General features: G+C 52.5%; 1 pseudogene; it reads left to right on the top strand.

Moving 5' to 3' along the window:
* The first annotated feature begins 2,192 nt into the window (after positions 1–2,192).
* Positions 2,193–15,811, top strand: part of LOC135536147 (tripartite motif-containing protein 16-like) — a 13,781-nt pseudogene continuing 162 nt past the window's right edge.

The raw sequence follows: 15,811 nt of genomic DNA, 5'->3' as shown, positions 1-15,811 counted from the left end.
GCCATAAGGGAGACTAGACATCTACCACTATCAGATTAGAGCCATAATGGAGACGAGACATCTACCACCCACTACCACTATCAGATTAGAGCCATAAGGGAGACTAGACATCTACCACCCCACTACCACTGTCAGATTAGAGCCATAAGGGAGACTAGACATCTACCACCCCACTACCACTATCAGATTAGAGCCATAAGGGAGACTAGGCATCTACCACCCCACTACTACTATCAGTTTAGAGCCATAAGGGAGACTAGACATCTACCACTATCAGATTAGAGCCATAATGGAGACGAGACATCTACCACCCACTACCACTATCAGATTAGAGCCAGAAGGGAGATTAGACAACTACCACACCACTACCACTATCAGATTAGAGCCATAAGGGAGACTAGACATCTACCACCCCACTACCACTATCAGATTAGAGCCATAAGGGAGACTAGACAACTACCACACCACTACCACTATCAGATTAGAGCCATAAAGGAGACTAGACATCTACCACCCCACTACAACTATCAGATTAGAGCCATAAGGGAGACTAGACATCTACCACCCCACTACCACTATCAGATTAGAGCCATAAGGGAGACTAGACATCTACCACCCCACTACCACTATCAGATTAGAGCCATAAGGGAGACTAGACATCTACCACCCCACTACCACTATCAGATTAGAGCCATAAGGGAGACTAGACATCTACCACCCACTACCACAATCAGATTAGAGCCATAAGGGAGACTAGACATCTACCACCCCACTACCACTATCAGATTAGAGCCATAAGGGAGACTAGACATCTACCACCCCACTACAACTATCAGATTAGAGCCATAAGGGAGACTAGACATCTACCACCCCACTACAACTATCAGATTAGAGCCATAAGGGAGACTAGACATCTACCACCCTACTATCAGATTAGAGCCATAAGGGAGACGAGACATCTACCACCCCACTACCACTATCAGATTAGAGCCATAAGGGAGACTAGACATCTACCACTATCAGATTAGAGCCATAAGGGAGACGAGACATCTACCACCCCACTACCACTATCAGATTAGAGCCATAAGGGAGACTAGACATCTACCACCCCACTACCACTATCAGATTAGAGCCATAAGGGAGACTAGACATCTACCACCCCACTACAACTATCAAATTAGAGCCATAAGGGAGACTAGACATCTACCACCCCACTACCACTATCAGATTAGAGCCATAAGGGAGACTAGACATCTACCACCCCACTACCACTATCACTATACTAAGGCCTGTAATTTTCATCATACGTACACTTCAAACTTTTGTTATTGACCAAATACTTATTTTACACCATAATTTGCAAATAACTTCATTAAATGTGATTAAATGTGATTTTCTGGATTTTTTTCTCATTTTGTCTGTCATAGTTGAAGTGTACATATGATGAAAATTACAGGCCTCTCTCATCTTTTTAAGTGGGAGAACTTGCACAATTGGTGGCTGACGAAATACTTTTTTGCCCCACTGTATCTAGTCTTCCTTATGGCTATTTTTAAAGTTTGATTGTATTTTTGAAAGTGTTAGATAATTCTCTATCTGCGTTGTGTCTTTTATAAGAACAGTCCTTATCCGTGGTACTGTATATTAACTATATACCACACCTCCTCAGTCCTTATCTGTGGTACTGTATATTAACTATATACCACACCTCCTCAGTCCTTATCTGTGTTACTGTATATTAACTATATACCACACCTCCTCAGTCCTTATCTGTGTTACTGTATATTAACTATATACCACACCTCCTCAGGCCTTATCTGTGGTACTGTATATTAACTATATACCACACCTCCTCAGTCCTTATCTGTGGTACTGTATATTAACTATATACCACACCTCCTCAGTCCTTATTGATTAATTACAACACATAGGTGTATTATAAGGCATTATAAAGGTCATTAAAATAATGATACATACGTACTTCATAGAAACTGTTACCCTTCATATATTCTAACAACTCACATTTTAAGATTCATTATGTCATTTGTTCCATGTTAAGGGCTCTAACCTTGGAACAAAACTATTTGTCTCCCTCTTGCTGTTGCATGCAGTTCCTCTCTCTCTTCCTCCATTCCTCTAACCCCTCCCTCCTTCTAACCCCACCCCTCTGGCAGAACCAGGAAGTCCCTCCCCTTCCCACAAACTCTCTTCTGAGGAAACGAAACTGATCTGAGTCTCTGTCTCGTCTGTCTGTGTGAGAGTGAACAACCGTCCAAATGGCTCAACAGGGAGTTCTGCTGGACCAGGACCAGTTCTGTTGTTCTGTCTGTCTGGATCTACTGAAGGAGCCGGTCACTATTCCCTGTGGACACAGTTACTGTAGGAGCTGTATTGAGGGCTGCTGGGATCAGGATGTTCTGAAAGGGGTCTATAGCTGTCCTCAGTGCAGAGAGACCTTCACTCCAAGGCCTAATCTGAGGAAAAATAACATGTTGGCTGAAGTGGTGGAGAAACTGAAGAAGACAGGACTCCAGGCTGCTCCCCCTCCTGCTCTGTGCTATGCTGGACCTGGAGATGTGGCGTGTGATGTCTGCACTGGGATCAGAAAGCAGAAAGCCCTCATGTCCTGTCTGGTGTGTCTGGCCTCTTACTGTGAGACTCACCTCCAACCTCACTATGAATTTCCTGCTTTCAAGACGCACAAGCTGGTCAAAGCCACCGCACAACTACAGGAGAAGATCTGCTCTCATCATGACAAACTGCTGGAGGTTTACTGTCGTACCGATCAGCAGTGTATCTGTTATCTGTGTACAATGGATGAACATAAAGGCCATGATACAGTGTCAGCTGCAGCAGAGAGGACTGAGAAACAGGTAAGACCAGAACAACTTGTTGGTGGCTGTCTGATAAACTAAGAATTAAAGATACAGTAGGAACTAAATCTGTTTGAATATGAGATCATTCAAATGAAATGGATCCACAGCAGAACAAATATGAACACAAACCTTGAGTATATAGATATGTTAACCCAGATTCTCCAAATGTATCACCATTTTCTAAAGTCAAACACTATTATCATTCTGAATAGCGTTTTTGAGTCCAAAGTTCAGCCTCAACACCTTGATACATGAAATCCTGCCATAAAAACTATAATCATTCACATAGCAACATAATATAATATTGTAAAGGGACTTCCTTAGGATTGTAGACCTTCCTCTCTATGGGTCCTATGTCACATTACTATACTATTGATCTACTGGACTAATAAAGCTTGATAGCTCATTGAAGAGTGATTCTCCACAGAGGCAGCTGGGGATGAGTCAGCAGAAGGTCCAGCAGAGATTCCAGGAGAGAGAGAAGGAGCTGAAGGAGCTCCAACAGGCTGTGGAGTCTTTCAAGGTGAGTATTGTTGACCAGAGGAGACACACCATTTCACTTCTCTCCTCCAGTCAGAGAGAGAGAGAGGGGCCCCTATTCAATCCCACTGACCCCACTGTTGGGAACAGGCTGTCTGGACCCCTTTCAAAGAATAGACTGGTTCATGTAACCGACTGGGCTGCCTCATCACATAACCATGAGTAACCATGACGACTCATGTCCCCTATACATTAAAATGGAACTGTCTCTCTCTCAATTGAATTAAATTCATAGGGCTTTATTGGCATGGAAATATATGTTTCATTGCCAAAGCAAGTGAAATAGACAATAAACAAAAGTGAAATAAACAATCAGAAATGAACAGTAAACATTACACTTGGAAGTGATTTGGGGGATGGGAGAGGGTCTATTAGAAGTTAGTAGGACTCTTATTTTCTCAGAAGTACTGAGTTCCGTTGGAGGATTTAGAGGTGTAAACCGTGATTGAACACACTCCAGAACAGTAGGTGGCGCCATGCACCTTTAACGTTGGTTTGAGGACCTCCATTATATCATAGAAGAAGAAGTTGGTCTGTGAGGGTTTTGTTGTTCCTGAGGAGGGCTACTATTATTTTTATTTTCAAGTATTTTCAGAATGTATTAAAGCCAAAGCTAAAGCTTCCCTAAACAATTCAATATATCAGTCAATATATTTTCTCTGTGATTTATTTTCTCTCCGTCAACCGTTCCATCGCATCTTAACCGTCTTACCGGGCGGGCACTAGGACCCGGGGAGGCTGCTGCTGCAGAGGCTGCTGCACCGCTCGTGACTGTCAGTCCTCCTTGTAGCTCATTGGTTAAGCTGTGGCTCGAGACTGTTAACAGTTAACGGACAGGAAACGGCTCTGACAGGACACATTCATGTCGAGGCAGTGATGTGAATGTGTGGTAAGTTAGAATAGAGAGAGAGAGTTTTCACTACTATAGACTTTGGTCATAATCAAAGCTTTGTTAACCAATAGGTTTTTATGTGAGGCTGCCTGTAAGTTACAGTGTAACAGACGTTACTAACGGTAACGGTGTCTTTTAAATTCAACATAACTAGATATCATCGCCACATAACTTAACGTTGTATTTAATGTAGTGTAATGACCTGACTCGATCATAAAGGAACAATTGTCCAGACAGAGGATTGAGTTACGAATTGACGGTTTATTAGCAACTTTACACAGGCTACTGTTTGGCCTGAGCTCACGCCAAATAAATGAAAGATACCCCACAAGCCAATCGGGACCTTCTCTTGTGAAGCCCAGACGTCAGAGAGAGAACAAAGGCTGAAGCTTAACTTCCAATGCCCCGCCCCCTCCACGCCACTCCGCCAACCACCAGGATGCCCGGCATCAGAACATCCCAGGCATTCCTGTGATTGGCAGATAGCAGGTTGATTGGCATGTCGGACCCCGCGAACACTGGGAACTGGTAAGTACAACACAACCAGCTACTAGCCGAACACATAACACACAGCTGTCTGTGCGGGTCGCTACAGTAGTTTTACTATCTGTGCCAGGCTATAAATGACACAGATAATATCTAGCTAACGTTGTATTTAATGTAGTTTTACTATCTGTGCCAGGCTATAAATGACACAGATAATATCTAGCTAACGTTGTATTTAATTGATCACAGCTTTCTGCTGTCCATGTAGAGTTTTTGGTAAAAAACATTACATTTGATTATTTTGTAAACAAAGATTTTTTTCCAATTTTTGCTTATCTTTGTCAAACAGGCTGGACCTCCTCCCAAAGATATGCTTAAAGTTCTGAATGATGATATGAGATATATATGATATACCAAGAGGTGTTCTGTACCTGTCTGTCCAGGAGGGAGGAGAGTAGAGCAGGACCAAGAGGTGTTCTGTACCTGTCTGTCCAGGAGGGAGGAGAGTAGAGCAGGACCAAGAGGTGCTCTGTACCTGTCTGTCCAGGAGGGAGGAGAGTAGAGCAGGACCAAGAGGTGTTCTGTACCTGTCTGTCCAGGAGGGAGGAGAGTAGAGCAGGACCAAGAGGTGTTCTGTACCTGTCTGTCCAGGAGGGAGAACAAGGCCTGGTGGACCTGGAGAGCAGAGTTCTGACTGAACCTGTCTCTCTGCCTCTCTGCCTCTCTGCCTCTCTGTCTCTCTGTCTCTCTCTCTCTCTCTCTCTCTCTGTCTCTCTCTGTCTCTCTCTGTCTCTCTCTGTCTCTCTCTGTCTCTCTCGGTCTCTCTCGGTCTCTCTCTGTCTCTCTCTGTCTCTCTCTCTCTCCAGCGCTCTGCACAGTCAGCAGTGGAGGACAGTGATCAGATCTTTACTGAGCTGATCCGCTCCATTGAGAGAAGGAGCTCTGAGGTGAAGGAGCTGATCAGAGCCCAAGAGAAGGCTCAAGTGAGTCAAGCTGAAGGACTCCTGGAGCAACTGAAGCAGGAGATCGCTGAGCTGGAAGAGAAGCACTGAGCTGGAGCAGCTCTCACACACAGAGGATCACATCCATTTCCTCCAGGTAACTAAACTGTCTTGTTACATGTGATATGAAATTAACTTCATGGGAAATGTCTCTCTGTCCGTCCCTCTCTCTCTCTGTCCGTCCCTCTCTCTCTCTCTGTCCGTCCCCTCTCTCTCTCTGTCCGTCTGTCCGTCCCCCTCTCTCTCTCTGTCCGTCCCCCTCTCTCTCTCTGTCCGTCCCCCTCTCTCTCTCTGTCTGTCCGTCCCCCCCTCTCTCTCTCTGTCCGTCCCTCTCTCTCTCTCTGTCCGTCCCTCTCTCTCTCTCTGTCCGTCCCCCTCTCTCTCTCTGTCCGTCCCCCTCTCTCTCTCTGTCCGTCCCCCTCTCTCTCTCTGTCCGTCCCCCTCTCTCTGTCTCTGTCCGTCCCCCTCTCTCTCTCTCTGTCCGCCCCTCTCCTCTCTCTCTCTGTCCTGTCCGCCCCTCTCTCTCTCTCTCTCTGTCCGCCCCCTCTCTCTCTCTCTGTCCGCCCCTCTCTCTCTCTCTCTGTCCGCCCCTCTCTCTCTCTGTCCGCCCCCTCTCTCTCTCTCTCTGTCCGCCCTCTCTCTCTCTCTCTGTCCGCCCCTCTCTCTCTCTCTCTGTCCGCCCCTCTCTCTCTCTCTGTCCGCCCCTCTCTCTCTCTCTCTGTCCGCCCCTCTCTCTCTCTCTGTCCGCCCCTCTCTCTCTCTCTGTCCGCCCCTCTCTCTCTCTCTGTCCGCCCCTCTCTCTCTCTCTCTGTCCGCCCCTCTCTCTCTCTCTCTGTCCGCCCTCTCTCTCTCTCTCTGTCCACCCTCTCTCTCTCTCTCTCTCTGTCCGTCCCTCTCTCTCTCTGTCCGTCCCTCTCTCTCTCTCTCTCTCTCTCTGTCCGTCCCTCTCTCTCTCTCTCTCTCTGTCCGTCCCTCTCTCTCTCTCTCTCTCTGTCCGTCCCTCTCTCTCTCTGTCCGTCCCTCTCTCTCTCTCTCTCTCTGTCTGTCCGTCCCTCTCTCTCTCTCTCTCTCTGTCCGTCCCTCTCTCTCTCTCTCTCTCTGTCCGTCCCTCTCTCTCTCTCTCTCTGTCTGTCCGTCCGTCCCTCTCTGTCTGTCCGTCCCTCCCTCTCTGTCTGTCCGTCCATTCCTCTCTGTCTGTCTGTCCGTCCCTCTGTCTGTCCGTCCCTCTCTCTCGTCCGTCCCTCTCTCTGTCTGCCTGTCCGTCCCTATCTCTCTGCCTGTCCGTCCCTATCTCTCTGTCTGTCCGTCCGTCCCTCTGTCTGTCCGTCCGTCCCCCTCTCTCTCTCTGTCCGCCCCTCTCTCTCTCTGTCCGCCCCTCTCTCTCTCTCTGTCCGCCCCTCTCTCTCTCTCTGTCCGCCCCTCTCTCTCTCTCTGTCCGCCCTCTCTCTCTCTCTCTGTCCGCCCCTCTCTCTCTCTCTCTGTCCGCCCCTCTCTCTCTCTCTCTCTGTCCGCCCCTCTCTCTCTCTCTCTCTGTCCGCCCCTCTCTCTCTCTCTCTCTGTCCGCCCCCTCTCTCTCTCTCTCTGTCCGCCCCTCTCTCTCTCTCTCTGTCCGTCCTCTCTCTCTCTCTGTCCGCCCCTCTCTCTCTCTCTGTCCGCCTCTCTCTCTCTCTCTCTGTCCGCCCCTCTCTCTCTCTCTGTCCGCCCCTCTCTCTCTCTCTCTCTGTCCGTCCCTCTCTCTCTCTCTCTCTCTCTGTCCGTCCCTCTCTCTCTCTCTCTCTCTCTCTGTCCGTCCCTCTCTCTCTCTCTCTCTCTCTCTGTCCCTCTCTCTCTCTCTCTCTCTCTGTCCGTCCCTCTCTCTCTCTGTCCGTCCCTCTCTCTCTCTCTGTCCGTCCCTCTCTCTCTCTCTCTCTCTGTCCGTCCCTCTCTCTCTCTCTCTCTGTCCGTCCCTCTCTCTCTCTCTCTCTGTCTGTCCGTCCGTCCCTCTCTGTCTGTCTGTCCGTCCCTCTGTCTGTCCGTCCCTCTGTCTGTCCGTCCCTCTCTCTCGTCCGTCCCTCTCTCTGTCTGCCTGTCCGTCCCTATCTCTCTGTCTGCCTGTCCGTCCCTATCTCTCTGTCTGTCCGTCCGTCCCTCTGTCTGTCTGTCCGTCCCTCCGTCTGTCTGTCCGTCCCTCTGTCTGTCCTTCCCTCTGTCTGCCTGTCCGTCCCTATCTCTCTGTCTGCCTGTCCGTCCCTATCTCTCTGTCTGCCTGTCCGTCCCTATCTCTCTGTCTGTCCGTCCGTCCCTCTGTCTGTCTGTCTGTCTCTCTGTCCGTCCCTCTGTCTGCCTGTCCGTCCTCTGTCTGTCTGTCCGTCCCTCTGTCTGTCTGTCCGTCCCTCTGTCTGTCTGTCCGTCCCTCTCTCTCTGTCTGTCTGTCCGTCCCTCTCTCTCTGTCTGTCTGTCCGTCCCTCTCTCTCTGTCTGTCTGTCCGTCCCTCTCTCTCTGTATGTCCGTCCGTCCCTCTGTCTGTCTGCCTGTCCGTCCCTCTGTCTGTCTGCCTGTCCGTCCCTCTCTGTCTGTCCGTCCGTCTGTCTGTCCGTCCCTCTGTCTGTCCGTCCCTCTCTCTGTCTGCCTGTCCGTCCCTATCTCTCTGTCTGCCTGTCCGTCCCTATCTCTCTGTCTGTCCGTCCGTCCCTCTGTCTGTCCGTCCGTCCCTCTGTCTGTCTGTCCGTCCCTCCGTCTGTCTGTCCGTCCCTCTGTCTGTCCTTCCCTCTGTCTGCCTGTCCGTCCCTATCTCTCTGTCTGCCTGTCCGTCCCTCTCTCTCTGTCTGTCTGTCCGTCCCTCTGTCTGTCCGTCCCTCTGTCTGTCCGTCCCTCTGTCTGTCCGTCCCTCTGTCTGTCCGTCCCTATCTCTCTCTCTCTCTCTCTGTCCGTCCCCCTCTCTCTCTCTCTCTGTCCGTCCCCCTCTCTCTCTCTGTCCGTCCCCTCTCTCTCTCTCTGTCCGTCCCCCTCTCTCTCTCTCTCTGTCCGTCCCCCTCTCTCTCTCTCTCTGTCCGTCCCCCTCTCTCTCTCTCTCTGTCCGTCCCCCTCTCTCTCTCTCTGTCCGTCCCTCTCTCTCTCTCTCTGTCCGTCCCCCTCTCTCTCTCTCTCTCTGTCCGTCCCCCTCTCTCTCTCTCTCTCTGTCCCCCCCCTCTCTCTCTCTCTCTCTGTCCGTCCCCCTCTCTCTCTCTCTCTGTCCGTCCCCCTCTCTCTCTCTCTCTCTCTGTCCGTCCCCCTCTCTCTCTGTCCGTCCCCCTCTCTCTCTGTCCGTCCCCCTCTCTCTCTGTCCGTCCCTCTCTCTCTCTGTCCGTCCCCCTCTCTCTCTCTCTCTGTCCGTCCCCCTCTCTCTCTCTCTCTCTCCTCTGTCCGTCCCCCTCTCTCTCTCTCTCTCTCTCTCTCTGTCCGTCCCCCTCTCTCTCTCTGTCCGTCCCTCTCTCTCTGTCCGTCCCCCTCTCTCTCTCTGTCCGTCCCCCTCTCTCTGTCCGTCCCTCTCTCTCTCTCTCTGTCTGTCCCCTCTCTCTCTCTGTCCGTGTCCCTCTCTCTCTCTGTCCGTGTCCCTCTCTCTCTCTGTCCGTGTCCCTCTCTCTCTCTGTCCGTGTCCCTCTCTCTCTCTGTCCGTGTCCCTCTCTCTCTCTCTGTCCGTCCCCCTCTCTCTCTCTCTCTGTCCGTCCCCCTCTCTCTCTCTCTCTGTCCGTCCCCCTCTCTCTCTCTCTGTCCGTCCCCCTCTCTCTCTCTCTGTCCGTCCCTCTCTCTCTCTGTCCGTCCCCCTCTCTCTCTCTCTGTCCGTCCCCCTCTCTCTCTCTCTGTCCGTCCCTCTCTCTCTCTCTCTGTCCGTCCCTCTCTCTCTCTCTGTCCGTCCCTCTCTCTCTCTCTGTCCCTCCCTCTCTCTCTCTCTGTCCCTCCCTCTCTCTCTCTCTCTGTCCCTCTCTCCTCTCTCTCTCTCTGTCCCTCTCTCCCTCTCTCTGTCCCTCTCTCTCTCTGTCCCTCTCTCTCTGTCCCTCTCCCTCTCTCTGTCCCTCTCTGTCCCTCTCCCTCTCTCTGTCCCTCTCTCTGTCCCTCTCTCTCTCTCTCTCTCTCTGTCCGTCCCTCTCTCTCTCTCTGTCCGTCCCTCTCTCTCTCTCTCTGTCCGTCCCTCTCTCTCTCTCTGTCCGTCTCTCTCTCTCTCTCCTCCGTCCCTCTCTCTCTCTCTGTCCCTCTCTCTCTCTCTCTGTCCGCCCCTCTCTCTCTCTCTGTCCGTCCCTCTCTCTCTCTCTCTGTCCGTCCCTCTCTCTCTCTCTCTCTCTCTGTCCGTCCCTCTCTGTCTGTCTGTCTGTCCCTCCCTCTCTGTCTGTCCGTCCATCCCTCTCTGTCTGTCTGTCCGTCCCTCTGTCTGTCCGTCCCTCTGTCTGTCCGTCCCTCTCTCTCGTCCGTCCCTCTCTCTCTGTCTGTCCGTCCCTCTCTCTCTGTCTGTCTGTCCGTCCCTCTCTCTCTGTCTGTCCGTCCCTCTCTCTCTGTCTGTCCGTCCCTCCCTCTCTGTCTGTCCGTCCCTCCCTCTCTGTCTGTCTGTCCGTCCCTCTGTCTGTCCGTCCCTCTGTCTGTCCGTCCCTCTGTCTGTCCGTCCCTCTCTCTCTGTCTGCCTGTCCGTCCCTATCTCTCTGTCTGCCTGTCCGTCCCTATCTCTCTCTCTGTATGTCTGTCCGTCCCTCTGTCTGTCCGTCCCTCTGTCTGTCCGTCCCTCTGTCTCTGTCCGTCCCTCTCTCTCTGTCTGTCCGTCCGTCCCTCTGTCTGTCTGCCTGTCCGTCCCTCTCTCTCTGTCTGCCTGTCCGTCCCTCTCTCTCTGTCTGCCTGTCCGTCCCTCTCTCTCTGTCTGCCTGTCCGTCCCTCTCTCTGTCTGCCTGTCCGTCCCTCTCTCTCTGTCTGCCTGTCCGTCCCTCTCTCTCTGTCTGCCTGTCCGTCCCTCTCTCTCTGTCTGCCTGTCCGTCCCTCTCTCTCTGTCTGCCTGTCCGTCCCTCTCTCTCTGTCTGCCTGTCCGTCCCTCTCTCTCTGTCTGCCTGTCCGTCCCTCTCTCTCTGTCTGCCTGTCCGTCCCTCTCTCTCTGTCTGTCTGTCCGTCCCTCTCTCTCTGTCTGTCTGTCTGCCTGTCCGTCCCTCTCTCTCTGTCTGTCCATCCCTCTCTCTCTTTGTCTGTCCATCCCTCTCTCTCTCTCTGTCCGTCCCCCTCTCTCTCTCTCTGTCCGTCCCCCCTCTCTCTCTCTGTCCGTCCCCCTCTCTCTCTCTCTGTCCGTCCCCCTCTCTCTCTGTCCGTCCCCCTCTCTCTCTCTCTCTGTCCGTCCCCCTCTCTCTCTCTGTCCGTCCCCCTCTCTCTCTCTGTCCGTCCCCTCTCTCTCTCTCTGTCCGTCCCCTCTCTCTCTCTCTGTCCGTCCCCCTCTCTCTCTCTGTCCGTCCCCCTCTCTCTCTCTCTGTCCGTCCCCCTCTCTCTCTCTGTCCGTCCCCCTCTCTCTCTCTGTCCGTCCCCCTCTCTCTCTCTGTCCGTCCCCCTCTCTCTCTCCTGTCCCCCTCTCTCTCTCTGTCCGTCCCCCTCTCTCTCTCTGTCCGTCCCCCTCTCTCTCTCTCTGTCCGTCCCCCTCTCTCTCTCTCTGTCCGTCCCCCTCTCTCTCTCTGTCCGTCCCCCTCTCTCTCTCTCTGTCCGTCCCCCTCTCTCTCTCTGTCCGTCCCCCTCTCTCTCTCTGTCCGTCCCCCTCTCTCTCTCTGTCCGTCCCTCTCTCTCTCTGTCCGTCCCTCTCTCTCTCTCTGTCCGTCCCTCTCTCTCTCTGTCCGTCCCTCTCTCTCTCTCTGTCCGTCCCTCTCTCTCTCTGTCCGTCCCTCTCTCTCTCTGTCCGTCCCTCTCTCTCTCTGTCCGTCCCTCTCTCTCTCTGTCCGTCCCTCTCTCTCTCTGTCCGTCCCTCTCTCTCTGTCCGTCCCTCTCTCTCTCTGTCCGTCCCTCTCTCTCTCTGTCCGTCCCCTCTCTCTCTCTGTCCGTCCCTCTCTCTCTCTGTCCGTCCCTCTCTCTCTCTCTGTCCGTCCCTCTCTCTCTCTGTCCGTCCCTCTCTCTCTCTGTCCGTCCCTCTCTCTCTCTGTCCGTCCCTCTCTCTCTCTGTCCGTCCCCCTCTCTCTCTCTCTGTCCGTCCCCTCTCTCTCTCTGTCCGTCCCCCTCTCTCTCTCTGTCCGTCCCCCTCTCTCTCTCTGTCCGTCCCCCTCTCTCTCTCTGTCCGTCCCCCTCTCTCTCTCTGTCCGTCCCCCTCTCTCTCTCTGTCCTTCCCTCTCTTATCTCTCTTTCTCTCTCTCCAGAGTTGTCAGTCTCCGTCCCTCTCTCTCTCTGTCCGTCCCTCTCTCTCTCTGTCCGTCCCCCTCTCTCTCTCTGTCCGTCCCTCTCTCTCTCTCTCTGTCCGTCCCTCTCTCTCTCTCTGTCCTTCCCTCTCTTATCTCTCTTATCAGTCTCTCTCTCTCTCTCTCTCTCCAGAGTTGTCAGTCTCCGTCCCTCTCTCTCTCTGTCCGTCCCTCTCTCTCTCTGTCCGTCCCTCTCTCTCTCTCTGTCCGTCCGTCCCTCTCTCTCTCTCTGTCCGTCCCTCTCTCTCTCTCTCTCTCTCTCTCTGTCCGTCCCCCTCTCTCTCTCTGTCCGTCCCCCTCTCTCTCTCTGTCCGTCCCCCTCTCTCTCTCTCTGTCCGTCCCCCTCTCTCTCTCTGTCCGTCCCTCTCTCTCTCTCTCTGTCCGTCCGTCCCCTCTCTCTCTCTCTCTGTCCGTCCCCGTCTCTCTCTCTGTCCGTCCCCTCTCTCTCTCTCTGTCTGTCCGTCCCTCTCTCTCTCTCTCTCTGTCCGTCCCTCTCTCTCTCTCTCTCTCTGTCCGTCCCCCTCTCTCTCTCTCTCTGTCCGTCCCCCTCTCTCTCTCTCTCTGTCCGTCCCCCTCTCTCTCTCTCTCTCTGTCCGTCCCCCTCTCTCTCTCTCTGTCCCCTCCCTCTGTCTCTCTCTCTGTCCGTCCCCCTCTCTCTCTGTCCGTCCCCCTCTCTCTCTCTCTCTGTCCGTCCCTCTCTCTCTCTCTGTCCGTCCCCCTCTCTCTCTCTCTCTGTCCGTCCCCCTCTCTCTCTCTCTGTCCGTCCCCCTCTCTCTCTCTCTCTGTCCGTCCCCCTCTCTCTCTCTCTCTGTCCGTCCCCCTCTCTCTCTCTCTCTGTCCGTCCCCCTCTCTCTCTCTCTCTGTCCGTCCCCCTCTCTCTCTCTCTGTCCGTCCCCCTCTCTCTCTCTCTCTGTCCCCCCCTCTCTCTCTCTCTGTCCGTCCCCCTCTCTCTCTCTCTGTCCGTCCCCCTCTCTCTCTCTGTCCGTCCCCCCCTCTCTCTCTCTCTGTCCGTCCCCTCTCTCTCTCTCTGTCCGTCCCCCTCTCTCTCTCTCTCTCTGTCCCCCCTCTCTCTCTCTCTCTGTCCCCCTCTCTCTCTCTCTCTCTGTCCGTCCCCTCTCTCTGTCCGTCCCTCTCTCTCTCTCTCCGTCCCCCCTCTCTCTCTCTCTGTCCGTCCCCCTCTCTCTCTCTCTGTCCGTCCCCTCTCTCTCTCTCTCTGTCCGTCCCCTCTCTCTCTCTCTCTGTCCGTCCCCCTCTCTCTCTCTCTCTGTCCGTCCCCCTCTCTCTCTCTCTGTCCGTCCCCCTCTCTCTCTCTCTCTGTCCGTCCCCTCTCTCTCTCTGTCCGTCCCACTCTCTCTCTCTCTCTCTGTCCGTCCCCCCTCTCTCTCTCTCTGTCCGTCCCCCCTCTCTCTCTCTCTCCGTCCCCCCCCCTCTCTCTCTCTCTCTGTCCGTCCCCCCTCTCTCTCTCTGTCCGTCCCCCCTCTCTCTCTCTCTCTCCGTCCCCCTCTCTCTCTCTCTCTGTCCGTCCCCCTCTCTCTCTCTCTGTCCGTCCCCCTCTCTCTCTCTCTCTCTGTCCCTCTCTCTCTCTCTGTCCCTCTCTCTCTTTCTGTCCCTCTCTCTCTTTCTGTCCCTCTCTCTCTCCAGAGGTATCAGTCTCTCTCTCTCTCTCTCTCTCCAGAGGTATCAGTCTCTCTCTCTCTCTCTCTCTCTCTCTCTCTCTCTCTCTCTCTCTCTCTCCAGAGGTATCAGTCTCTCTCTCTCTCTCTCCAGAGGTATCAGTCTCTCTCTCTCTCTCTCTCTCTCTCTCTCTCTCTCTCTCCAGAGGTATCAGTCTCTCTCTCTCTCTCTCTCTCCAGAGGTATCAGTCTCTCTCTCTCTCTCTCTCTCCAGAGGTATCAGTCTCTCTCTCTCTCTCTCTCTCTCTCTCCAGAGGTATCTCTCTCTCTCTCTCTCTCTCTCTCTCTCTCTCTCTCCAGAGGTATCAGTCTCTCTCTCTCTCTCTCAGAGGTATCAGTCTCTCTCTCTCTCTCTCTCCAGAGGTATCAGTCTCTCTCTCTCTCTCTCTCTCTCCAGAGGTATCAGTCTCTCTCTCTCTCTCTCTCTCTCTCCAGAGGTATCAGTCTCTCTCTCTCTCTCTCTCTCTCCAGAGGTATCAGTCTCTCTCTCTCTCTCTCTCTCCAGAGGTATCAGTCTCTCTCTCTCTCTCTCTCTCCAGAGGTATCAGTCTCTCTCTCTCTCTCTCTCTCTCCAGAGGTATCAGTCTCTCTCTCTCTCTCTCTCTCCAGAGGTATCAGTCTCTCTCTCTCTCTCTCTCTCTCCAGAGGTATCAGTCTCTCTCTCTCTCTCTCTCTCCAGAGGTATCAGTCTCTCTCTCTCTCTCTCTCTCTCCAGAGGTATCAGTCTCTCTCTCTCTCTCTCTCTCTCTCTCTCTCAGAGGTATCAGTCTCTCTCTCTCCAGAGGTATCAGTCTCTCTCTCTCTCTCTCTCTCTCTCCAGAGGTATCAGTCTCTCTCTCTCTCTCTCTCCAGAGGTATCAGTCTCTCTCTCTCTCTCTCTCTCAGAGGTATCAGTCTCTCTCTCTCTCTCTCTCTCTCAGAGGTATCAGTCTCTCTCTCTCTCTCTCTCTCTCCAGAGGTATCAGTCTCTCTCTCTCTCTCCGTCCCTCTTTCTCTCTCTCTCCAGAGGTATCAGTCTCTCTCCAGTATCAGTGTATCTTCAGACTTACCCAGCATCGTTGTCCGTCCTCTTCAGTCCTTTGGAGATGTGAGTCAGACTGTGTCTGAACTGAGAGAGAAACTAGAAGACTTCCTTAAAGGAGAATGGACCAAGATCTCCACTACAGGTGTGTTGAAAACAATAAGAACATCAACTTTAGACCATTGAAAGTTCCCTACTAGTCATATACATGTGGAATATGGTCTGATGATAACATTCCCTCTCTCTGTCAATGTGTTTGTGTGTCTGTAGTGAATATAGTGGATGTTGTACTGCCTCCAGAGCCCAAGACCAGAGAACAGTTGTTACAATGTGAGTCTCTTTATTGTGAAGTAACTAACAGTCTCTTTTTACTGACACTCCTAACAATCCCTCTAGAAATATATAGCAATAGTAGATCTAATCAAAGACTGGGTCTCTATCTGACTCCTCATATTTCTCTGATTTGATCTCTGCTGTGCTCTAATCAAAGACAGGGGAGATACAGTATCTGACTTAACTTATTGTTCTGACTCCCCTCGTTGGTCTCTGCTCTTCTCCCAGATTCCTGTCAGCTCACACTGGACCCAAACACAGCACACACACTCCTCTCTCTGTCTGAAGGGAACAGAAAGGTGACCTATACAGGCCAAGTCCAACCATATCCTGTCCATCCAGACAGATTCACCAACTACAGGCAGGTTCTGTGTAGAGAGGGTCTGTCTGGACGCTGTTACTGGGAGGTGGAGAGGACTGGTGATGTTGTTACAGCAGTCTCATATAAAGACATCAGCAGAACAGAGAGAGGTAATGATGGTGGATTTGGATACAATAACAAGTCCTGGAGTTTAAAGTGCTCTAGTGATGGTTATTGTTTCAGACACAATAATGTTGAGACTAAAGTATCAGGCCCTCAGTCCTCCAGAGTAGGAGTGTACCTGGATCACAAGGCAGGTACTCTGTCCT

This window comes from Oncorhynchus masou, unplaced genomic scaffold (genome assembly GCF_036934945.1).
Source record: "Oncorhynchus masou masou isolate Uvic2021 unplaced genomic scaffold, UVic_Omas_1.1 unplaced_scaffold_564, whole genome shotgun sequence".
NCBI classification, from domain to species: Eukaryota; Metazoa; Chordata; class Actinopteri; order Salmoniformes; family Salmonidae; genus Oncorhynchus; species Oncorhynchus masou.
This window is presented reverse-complemented; position numbering and strand designations above follow the sequence as displayed.